Source organism: Echiichthys vipera (genome assembly GCF_963691815.1).
Source record: "Echiichthys vipera genome assembly, chromosome: 11".
NCBI lineage: Eukaryota > Metazoa > Chordata > Actinopteri > Perciformes > Trachinidae > Echiichthys > Echiichthys vipera.
In genome coordinates, this window is record NC_139836.1 from 4,375,844 (window position 1) to 4,387,847 (window position 12,004).

Below are 12,004 nucleotides of genomic sequence, written 5' to 3' on the forward strand. Positions count from 1 at the left end.
GCCTTCACCGTACTGCCCCGAGCTAATCACTGTTAGCCACGCCCGGCTGTTAGCGACTCTCCCGGATTGCTTCATTATTGGTTGTTACACACAAAAAAACTGTCTTGATGGTTTATTTGATGTGTAAGTGCCTAAAATAACCAGGGGATGATTTTACGCCAGAATTACACTTTAAATCTTCACACTTTAAATGACTTCACTTATTTCTTGCAGTGTATTTGGAGAAAATGTTTAATTTAGTAAAAATATGAAATGCATTTAGATTAAAAAAAAGTTATTTTGCTCAGTAGGGGACATGCCTCTGGTGATTTGCATGTTAAAAGATGCTCAGATGTTTTATTAAAGGTTTTTAGATCATAATCCTTATTTTGTCTGCGTGTTGGACATAAATAGGAATCTATACAGTACACTTTCTGATGTGTGCAGCTGTGGAAACATCTTCTAGCAGAACATATAATACAGAAAACGATGCATGGAGTAGAAATGGTTTCATTTTAATTATTTAAATGGTAAGCAATTGACTGATACTGCACTACACTGGCTATTTAGCTATTTATTTTGTTTTTCTTTTTTCTTTACATGATCGAATTGAATTGTCTTTGTTGTCATTGTACCAGTACAACAAAAATTACAGTGCAGTCCCTGTGCAGAAATACTTTAACATTAAAAGCATCAAAAAGAAAAGGCTAGATCTTTAAAAGACACATTTAAAACAACAAGCTTACGCACACACATGCACACACACCGTAGCAGCTTAAGGACGTATCAGTGTTAATTTCTACCAAATTGGTTGACAGTGTAATGCATTGTATGTATAATAATGCATAAAAATGTTAAATATTCTTCAGTAAAGTGATTCTTTTTAGAAAGCAGCCTTGATGATACCTTTGCAGAGTCATATTGGTGCATGTTTTTCCCTCTAAAACTAGTTTTAATAACCCTATATGAGTCGAGTTTGATTGTATAATATGACGTAAACATGTTGTTACACTAAAGAGTTGCTGTAAGTGTCTTCGCGTGTGCAGCGACTCTAAATCCTGACGTCAGGAGTTTAATTGTGTTAGTTTGGCTGCGGCTTCCTGCTCTGTTTGCAGTATCTCTGCACAGACTCAATAAAGCGCCTCTCTGCGCTCTCTGGGTGTGAATATTAACTCACTCCCCTGACGTCTGCCTCCTTGACTAAATAAAGCCTCCTTTGAGAAACTCCGCGCTGTCAAATAAAGAGGCTTCTGTGTCGGAGGGGACGAAACGAACCCAAGAGGAGGAGGAGGAGGCTCCGACTGTCGGCCACACTGCTCCACTTATCTCTGTACAAACACACTGACATCAACACTGATCTGATGACGGAGCGGACTCAGGCCCGGGACTCCTCGGGGAGGTTCTGTACGGCGGTTCCTCTGGTTCTTGAGGATGTTATAGTGGACTTAAGAGGAGGCAAGGAGTGTTTATGTGTCCTCGAGGAGTCAGATGAATCTTGCATGATTTTTCACGAGTCCTCGGAGGGTTGTGGTGTTAAAGAAGCTTCCATTAGTCGTTGGACTTGAGGAGTGGGTGAGAGGAACCAAGAGGATGCAAGGAGTCAATGAGAGTAGGGGCGGGGGGCAACAATATCATATCACAATTTCCTTTTACAGTAAAATCTAGGGCGGACCCAGAATTGTCGACGATTCTCTCTGATTCGACTTGCAAAATGTGTAAAATGTGGTTATGAAACTATGGATTATTCCATTCTGGCTCTGGGGGTGCTGAATGTCTGATTTTTACATATAAATACTTGGTTTCTCCCAATAAACCATGATAAATAGGATTATGTTTATACCCAAATAGGCCATTATAATAAATCCTGTTGCTAAAAATGTAAAAATAAGTCATGTGCTTTTAATCTTAGAGCGTGCTCACACTGTCATTGTGGCCGCGGCCAAAACCGTTTTTTCAGCTAAAGTCTAGTACCTTTAAGCCATGTGAGTGCACCCGCTCCGCGCTCAACTTGAAAGAGGTGGGCTTTAGCGGAGCCGTTTGCACATGTACGAGCACGAACGTGCGCACGTGCACGAGCACGAGCCCTACGGCAGTAGCGTTATGTCCGCCTGTTCGGACATGTAAATAGAAGGACGGACCATGCGCGGACATTTAACAACAACAGCAATGGCGGTGAAAGGTTCACGTTGGTGTGATGCGGAGGTGGAGTGTTTACTGCAGATTTGGTTGATGAAAATATTCAAAAACAGTCGACAAGACGCACAAAAACTCCGACGTCTGTGGAAAGATTTGTAAACAAAGCCACACACACGCGATCAATGCGTGTGACGTGTTACGGCGTGATGGCGTATGGACAGCAAGAAGCATTGGTCGGCCCTGGCAGTGTGAGTACAAACGGGGGTGGGGCGCGGGGGGGAGAGGGAGGGGGGACAAGTACCCTAAAGTCCGGGTCGCGGTCCGGGAGGACAGTGTGAGCACGCTCCTAGTGTGCAGGAATAACCCCCGCGTAGACTAAGTTGTCCTGTCCAGGATCCAGCACCGTCAGAGAGCATCGTGGCTGGGCTTTAAAATTAATCTGGGCGTCAGAAACACAACAGTCTGCTTCCGTTTCATCATCTGCTTCATTTACTTTGAATATTTGCTCATTTGTTGTTTTTCATTATAGACGTTCAATCCGACACAGTCTGACACAGTGCCATGAAAGTGAAACTACGGTTCTAAATACGCCGTCAGCTGTTGTCAAAGAAGGATGCAAACAAAACACATTTATGTTCTAACAACAAACACTTTTAAAGAGATGCTCCTATCAGAACTCCCATCTCTCAGTAACCGTCTGCCTGACACGCGTGACCATGCAGCGCTGGACTCGCGTGCACCCACCGCCGTCTGCTTCATGTCCCCGACTCGCCGCCGGATCAGAGGGTTTTTCATGAGCAAAAAAAAACACAACTGATTTGACGATTAGTCGACGACAGGAAAGACGCGACCAATCAGATTCCACTATGGACACCCCTAGTAAAGCTAAGAGTCATTGAAGGATGCTAGGAGTCGTTGAAGGATGCTAGGAGTCGTTGAAGGATGCTAGGAGTCGTTGAAGGATGCTAGGAGTCGTTGAAGGATGCTAGGAGTCATTGTAGGATGCTGAGAGTCACTGAAGGATGCTAGGAGTCACTGAAGGATGCTAGGAGTCACCGAAGGATGCTAGGAGTCACTGAAGGATGCTAAGAGTCATTGAAGGATGCTAAGAGTCGTTGAAGGATGCTAGGAGTCGTTGAAGGATGCTAGGAGTCGTTGAAGGATGCTAGGAGTCATTGAAGGATGCTGAGAGTCACTGAAGGATGCTAGGAGTCACTGAAGGATGCTAGGAGGCACTGAAGGATGCTAGGAGTCGTTGAAGGATGCTAAGAGTCGTTGAAGGATGCTAAGAGTCGTTGAAGGATGCTAAGAGTCGTTGAAGGATGCTAAGAGTCGTTGAAGGATGCTAAGAGTCGTTGAAGGATGCTAAGAGTCGTTGAAGGATGCTAAGAGTCGTTGAAGGATGCTAAGAGTCGTTGAAGGATGCTAAGAGTCACTGAAGGATGCTAAGAGTCACTGAAGGATGCTAGGTGTCATATAAGGATGCTAAGAGTCACTGAAGGATGCTAGGAGTCGCTGAAGGATGCTAGGAGTCGCTGAAGGATGCTAGGAGTCGCTGAAGGATGCTAGGAGTCACTGAAGGATGAAATTTAACACACATTTGTCTGATCTTCCGTCTTTGCCTCTGACAGGTCGGTGGCAGTGATGTTGGTCTGAATCCGACCAGCTTCCTCCGCTTCAAGACTACATGTCCCATGGAGCCGTGCACCGACACACACACTGTTCTACCATGGAGCCACCAGTCAGGTACGGAAACACACACACACACACACACACACACACACACACACACACACACACACACACACACACACACACACACACACACACACACACACAAAAGGCCTTACCCTGGTTTAGGGAATAATCAGATTATTGAAGTTCCCCTCGTATACATGCGTGCGTTGAATGGGAAAATGACGGAGTAACTCTTCCTCCGGTACAGTAGGGGGCGCTCCACCAACATACAGCTGCTCTGAATACACCTTTTTTCCCGTTCCACCTTTGTCAGAATTACAAACAGCCGACTTTTGGACAGAATTACGACAGAAACGGCTCTTCTTGGTAGTGATGTTAGTTGCGGTTGCCAAGTTCTCCCTTGGTTTAAAGGGGACGCTCTATTATTGTTGTTTTTTTCACGTTGTTTTCGGCGCCGTTGCTTCCTGGTTTATTCTATTTCAGGGTCAAAAGCCACCACCGCAGAGTGGGGAGCATGCGCAGACAAGAAACCCGACAATAGTCTGAGAACGCTGTTTACATGCACGAATAATCGGGAACTGAAGAAGTTCTCTAGGTCCGTTTCCCGGGGTATAAGAACTCCGATTTTACCCGGGGTACGGTGTTTCCATGGTGTTTAAAAGAGTACGCCCTTAACCTGAAGATAATCTGGTTTTTAGTTGAGTGTGTAACGTCTGCAGGATGTTTATTGTTTTCACATGAAAAACATTACTGGTGGGCTTTACCTTGTGTCTCCAACACACACACACACACAGACACACACACACACACACACTCAGGGGGAAATGTAAACAAACATCTCTTTGTGGTACGAGCACACACACCATTGATTACTGTTTTTTTTTAAAACTTGATTAGCCAATCCTGCTCTCCCTCTCCTCCTCCTCCTCCTGCTCTTTGAGGAGATTAACCCTCGACCCCGGTGCTGAAGGCAGAGCCGGCCAATCAGGAGGCTTCCTGACTTTTAATTACAGGCTGTGATTGGGTCATTTGAGCTGTCATCTGGTTTAATTAATAACCACAGAGCAGGAAGAGCGGTGATTATACGAGCCCCGAAGGCTGCGTCTGGATCTGTGTGTGTCAGTGTGTGTGTGTGGGTGTGTGTGTATATAGGTGAAGTAATGCCTTACAAAGAGAAAGTGTGTGTGTGTGTGTTCATACATGTATGTGTGTGAAAGGTGAAGTCATGCCTTGATGTGAGGAAAGATTGTGTGTGTGTGTGTGTGTGGTGTCTGTCTGTCAGTCCTGGAGAGTTTATACATCCGTTGATGTGCAGACGGGTTAGCAAGTATTTGTTTCATTGATTGCTTTTTTAATTAGCATCAGGTTTTATAGATATTTACGTGTTGAAAACATTTTTTAGAATTCATTATATTTCTGTATTTCCAGGTTATTAATTACACTTTTAGACTAAAAAGCCAAAGATATTCAGTTTTGTCCACAGTTTTGCGGCCCAGGCCCGTTTGTACTCCCACTACCTGGGCCTCGGAGAATGCTTCTTGCTGCCTATACGTCATCACGCCGTAACACGTCACACGCATTGATGACGTCATGGCGATGCGTGGCTTTGTTTCCAGATCTTTCCGTAGACCTCAGAGTTTTTGTGCGTCTTGTCGACTGTTTTTGAATCTTTTCATCGACCAAATCTGCAGTAAACACTCCACCTCCGCATCACACCAACGTCAACCTTTCACCGCCATTGTTTTAAATGTCCGCGCATGGTCCCTCCTTCTTTTTTCTATGTCCCAACAGGCGCACAGGAAATGACCTCAGAACCGCCGTAGGCCTCGTGCTCGTGCTTGTACACGTGCGCATGCTCGTGCTCGTACACGTGCAAACGCGCTTTACAAAAGCCCACCTCTCCCAAACGGGCCGTGGGCGGCAAGCGTGCCGCTCCTAGACGTGGTACGTTTGCACTCACACTGGTCAAAGGAACCAGACTTTAGCCGTGAAACGTGCTTGGACACTTTACGGACGGACAGTGTGAGTGCGCCCATAAATCACTGACATCGATTTAGTTTTGTTTTTTCTCAAACTGGTCTTACATATCATTAAGTGTGGTATCAAAAAGTCTTAAATGTAACTTGTTTAAGCTGTAGGAACCTTTGTAACTGGCGTTCAGACACTTTTTAAAGATCAGTGAAGTAAGTTTATCAGATGTGATGAAGTCAATTTTTCTAGAGGTGCGTGTCCGTGCGTTGAAACGAGGCAGACCGCTGCCTTTTGTTTCAGGAACGAGGTGACTCAAGTGTCTGAGTCTGAGCTCGCTGACAGACCTTCAAACAGAGCCGGCCAGTCTGCAGCACAAAATCACTCCCATATGTCCCTGAGCAGCCCCGCCCTCCACCCCTCCACCCGCCACCCCGCCACCCTGCACGCTTCACCCAAACGCTGCAGCCCGGCGCGGCTCAGCTTACAGTACACCCTGGCACGCTGACAGAGCTCGACTGCATTCAGTTTTTTAGCACAGATGGTTTCAGGCACAAGTCCTGACAGAGTAGCTGCAGAAAATGTGTGATGCACATGAAATCCTGCTGCAAAAAGTCTTTGTTAATATAATTTTATATCACAATATCAATATACACTCAGTGCTCACTTTATTAGGTACACCTGAATGCAATCCAACACAACTGTTCTGCCATAAAGTTTACTTTTATGGTGCTTTAAATGTATGTAAAAAGATTAAAAACACCTGAAAATATAAATATCATTATATGATTTACATATTTCCAATGAAGTAAACAAAGACAAGAGCTGCAACGATCAATTGATTAATCGATTAGTTATCAACTATTAAATGAATCGCCCTCATTTGTCAATCAAAATGTCCAAAATCCTCTGATTTCCGCTTCTTAAATGTGAATATTTTCTGGTTTGTTTCCTCCTCTGTGACAGTAAACTCAATAAATATGAGTTATGGACGAAACAATACATTTTAGGATGTCTTCTTGGGCTTTGGGAAACCCTGATCCACCATTTTCTGACATTTTAAAGACAAAAAAATGAACCAATTGATCCAAAATCGACAGGTTAATCAATATTAATTTTCCCTTTACCTCCTGAAAAATGCCTAGACTGTATTTGGAGACATGTGTTGTATTAGAAGATATGTGCATAATATATCTGCATAAAACAAGCAGAATATTTATGTAGAGTTGATCATGATGAAGCTTTTTTGACATTACAAGTTTAAATAAAGTCCATTATATGTGCATTAACTGCTGCTTCTTCATAAGTGTCAGACAATGCAAAGAGACGAGCGGCTGCAGCTAAAACAGAGAAACCTTCTTTAAAGGGATTCGTACGTAGACGTGAGCATGTGAGGTCTGGTGTTTTGGTGTTGATGTTATCTTTTCTGCCATCTTATCAGAACATCTGCAGTCGGGGTCATAAATTCCTCTGCCTGAGTCACTGTGCTGAGCTTTCAGTCACAGCTCCGCTCTTTTCACTTGTTTAAGATGTGAAAAAACGAGCAGAATCTGAGGCACTTGAGTCAGAAACACACATGTTTGTTCTCTTTCTATGCTCTGAAACTCAGTGGCTTTTTCAGATTTGTCGAGCGTTATTTAAATGAGGTTGTACGCTACGTTATTAGCATTTTAGTAGCACAATGTTCCTGAATGTGATTGGACGACTCACTGGTCTTTTTGTTTGTGACGTTGTGTCTCCACCGAGGACCGTTCTTTCAGCTTGATCCAATTGTCCTCGCCTACGGGAGTCTCCATCTTGTCAGACTTTGACTCCGCCTCATTTCCTCTGACCAAAAAAGGGCATGTATGTGACGTTTGGGGGAGGGGCGTATGTCCATCTGGCTGACGTTTACCTCCGAGGAGAAGTGAGGGCCAGAGGCTAGCTGTCACTCAAGAGGCCACGCCCCTAATTATTCATGAACTTTAGCCTCCAATAAAATAAAAACAAGCCTGGTCCAAAAAAAATCCACCCCCACTGGTCAAACAAACTAGACTTTAGCCGTCACTCATGCTTGGGCGCGGTACGAATGGACAGTATTGGTGTGCCCTTAGATGTATTGCAATTCTCTCTTGTAAGATTATGTCACGGTGCATCATTACGTCTTTACGTCAAGTTTCCGTAAACGCCAGTGTAGATAAAAAAATATGATTTCAGAGGACAGAATTTTTTATTTTATATTATATTGTATTTATATTTGTCTTCACTTTCCTCTTCACACACACACACACACACACACACACACACACACACACACACACACACACACACACACACACACGCGCGCGCGCGCAGGACCACCTATATAGCCGTGTCATCCGCGCACGGCTCTGTGGCCTGGCTGCAGTTTCCAAGGTGACACGGTGGATGAAACCATCCGGCCTCCCTTCAGAGTCCAGTCTCTGACCAGACCACACACACTCACACTCACACTCACACTCACACACACACACACACACACTGCTACAATTACAGTTGTATTTCAGTGTTAACGTCTCGGGGGGGAAAGTTGTCTGAGCTCCAGTTTCCACTCCTTCATACTGGGAACGGACCAGTGCTGCAGCTGAGGCAGAAAATCCACCAAAAACCCCAGGAAAGAAACCCTCAACATCAGAGGCGGCTGTTGGCTGTGGACGCCGCTGACCTCACACAGCTGGTTCAAAAGTGACTGACAGCGGGCGAGCCCGAGGAGGGCGGGGCTTAACAGTGAACTTCCTGTCTGTGAGAGAGGTGTCAGATTGTAGCTGCTGTTCTCACAGTTGCTCCACAGCGAGGGCGCTATCAGAGCTGTGGCTTCCTGGTGTGCGTGTGTGTGTGCGTGTGTGTGTGTGTGTGTGTGTGTGTGTGTGTGTGTTTTCCATTACCTGGTTCCCACATCGAGTAGGAAGAGGAAAGGGAAAAGGAGGAGGGGGCTGCTGATGATAAGCTGCAGTGATTATCTGACAGTCAAGTCCAGACAGAAGATGGTATTCACAGGTCCGAGACAATGTTTAATTAGTTATTAAGCACAAATGCTTCACGCCTCGGTCCAGATTCTCCAGTGGAATAATTTGCATATTGATTAAAGTTAACCTGCTTTCTGTTCTGATAAAATATTAGCTGTTTTTATAAGTGTTCAAGCAAAGATGTCAAACATTCAGCGGTTTCTCAGCTGTGAAGATTTGTCGCTTTTCTTTGTCATGTATGACGGGAAACTGAATATATTTGTCTGTTGCATAAACTAAGCACTTTGAATGCATCTCATTGAGCTGTGGGGAATTACAACAAACACTTTTCATTATTTCGTGACACCTGATGAGAGTCGGAGACCTCAGCGAAGGCTGGGCCGTGTCTCGCCGTGTTAACGAAAGTGAAAAATAATTAGTGTCTCGTCCCCGTGATTAGGAGCCGCTCCAAAACGTAATGGATTCTCCTTCAGCTGCAGCCCCGTTTACATCACATTAGATCGAATATCTTAATAAATGCTCTCTGAAGACCCTTTGAGTTCTTTTTTCTTCCAATTTAAATCTTTGTTTGTCCCTCGAAGGGGAAATTTGATTTGCAGTAGAGGGCAAAAAGCACAACCTTCAAGACGACATGGGACATTAATCACAACAATTACAATTACAGCAACAACCAGACATATAAAGATGCACCTGTTTGTTAAAAAAGCATCAAACCACAGGAGTGGATGTCTTGTTTAAGTCTTAACGATGAAAATAAGTTATTAGCTGCAGCATTAGGTGAACAAGAAGCAAAGAAATGTATTAATTATTCATTTTTATCTCAGAGTAACCATCAAAGGGCTTTGAGTTGACCATTTTCTTCATGGTTTTCACATTTTTCAGCACAAACCAGTCCGTCAATTAGAAATAACGACACGTTTTATTATATTTATTGGGAGATTTTTCGGGATCACACCAAAATGAGTAATTTAAAACATTGTTAGCTGCAAAAGGCCGAAAGCAAAACAGTTGCTGACACTTAAAGCTGCAGTCGGCAACATTTGTTTGATCATATTCAGTGAAGCCGACACTCTGCTCCGATAGAACAACGTCAGTCATCCAGTTTTAGAAAAAACCCCGCCTCTACCTGCACCTAGAGCCCCTATCTTCCTGTCCAGTCACACGGTTCAAGCTAACATACGCTAAATGGCGTTAACACTTGCTATCTGAGTAAGTTAGCCAGCCTACCTCCATGTAGCGTGCACTCCATGCTGTTTATAGATGAGAGAAGACAAGGGTGTGTTCACAGGGATCTGGTGCACGTGCACTGACGAGCACTCGATGGGAGTCAGCGTAGGAGCTCGTCGGTAGAGGGGGAGGGGCGTGAGAGTTGTAAACATTCATTATTTGACTGAGTCAACTCGATCTGCCAGACTTACCGACTGCAGCTTTAACAGGAAAATAAAAGATGTCATATTAAAGTTGAACTCCATAAGAATTAAAATATGTTTGCTCTAGCGGCATCGTTGGCGGTGAGATGTGACTGCAGGCGAGTCAGAGCCTCCATCTTGTCACGTTTGCACATGTACGAGCACGAGCGTGCGCACCTGTACAAGCACGAGGCCTACGGCGGCTCTGAGGTCATTTCCTGTGCGCCTGTTGGGACGTAGAAAAAAGAAGGAGGGACCATGCGCGGACATTTTAAACAATGGCGGTGAAAGGTTCACGTTGGTGTGATGCGGAGGTGGAGTGTTTACTGCAGATTTGGTCGATGGAAAGATTCAAAAACAGTCGACAAGACGCACAAAAACTCTGAGGTCTACGGAAAGATTTGTAAACAAAGCCACGCATCGCCATGACGTCATCAATGCGTGTGACGTGTTACGGCGTGATGACGTATAGTACCCTAAAGCACGGGACGGACGGACAGTGGGAGTGCGCCCTAAGGTACATTTGAACTATGCTTCTGACTTTCTGTGTTGAGGTGATGCAGAGTCACTTTGGGGAAGTTTGGTGTTTTCGGAGGATGAAGCGAACCGGCTCCTTGTCAAGAATGAGAAAGCGTGTTTTTGTTTACGTCGCCAGCGTTATTTAGGAGCCTGATTCTTCCCGGGAGCGAACTGGTTTAACTGGGAGCGTTTGTGTTCTGCTGGGGACCTTCCAGTCCCTCAGTGTCCGCTGCACTCATCAGTGTGATTTATGATCTTAATGTTGCGTTTATGGTCTAGGGTGTGTTTGTTTTATGTCTCAGCTGTGGGACAAAGGCAACACTGTGCCGATGATGGATAGACTTGTTTCTATGGCGATTGGAGTGATTAAAACCACCTTCGGGGAACCGCGTAGTGCTGGTTTATTACTTAATGACTTTGTGACCAGGCTCAACGTCTGTCTGCTCCTGACCGAGCTGCAGCACCACCACCAATGCTTAATACCGCAATTGGTTGATATAAACTGAAGCGTTCACTTCGCGTGGACTTTGACCTGTGTTGCCCCTGTGGATGCTGGGTAATTTGTGTTGCAGTAACATGATAAATGAAAAAATGGAGGAGGGTGAAAGTGATGAAGTCAATGCTCCGCCTTCAGTTTGTAGCTGCAGCTGCTCAGCAGATCTGCTGTAATCAAGTTAGCTTCACTGCTGCACACACACACCCTCATCTCATTCGTGTGTGTGTGTGTGCACATGTGTAATAGTCAACACACACACAGTGACCATGATCGTGACATGGAGGCTTTGAAAGAACCGGCCAGCTGCAGTGACATCTTACCGCCACAGAGGCCGCTAGAAACAACGTATCTCAACTTTTTACGGGGTACAACTAGTAGTAATTTTAATTCTTTTCTAAATATTACAGTTGCTAACAATCTAATGGATGAAGAAAGACTCTTTCAGGGTTGTGGGTTCAATTCCCACTGTGGCCACCAGCCCAGTAGGCTTTTACTTTTCTGTGAAGAGTCTTAAAAATCGTCCTCTAAATCTCAGTCTGTCTAAAGAACAGAAAAGTCTTCAAGGTGAATTTGTGGGATTAAAAAAAGGCTGAGGATGAAGAAGAGGAGGCAGAAGATGCAGGGAGGAAGAGGCCCGCAGCGCTGCTCACCGCGGCTCGGGGTACTCTGGGTATTCTTATGCTAATCCATCACCGGGGAAGAGGCGCAGAGCAGCCAAGCAAACAATGGCAGTGGAGCCAGAAAGTCTGGCCTGCAGTCTCCCAGGCCCTGAAAGGCATGTCGGGCAGGGCGCCGACACCAACGGGGAGGCTGCT

The 12,004-nt window shown here is 45.0% G+C and overlaps 1 protein-coding gene across 3 annotated transcripts in view; it reads left to right on the forward strand.

Moving 5' to 3' along the window:
* The window catches only part of LOC310953474 (bone morphogenetic protein receptor type-1A-like), a 59,225-nt gene that overhangs the window by 21,316 nt on the left and 25,905 nt on the right, over nucleotides 1-12,004 (forward strand). For all 3 annotated transcript variants that reach the window (XM_083922519.1, XM_083922521.1, XM_083922520.1), the window contains exon 2: nucleotides 3,747-3,861. The gene's annotated coding sequence lies outside the window, so the exon portion shown is untranslated. The remainder of the gene's footprint in view (nucleotides 1-3,746; nucleotides 3,862-12,004) is intronic.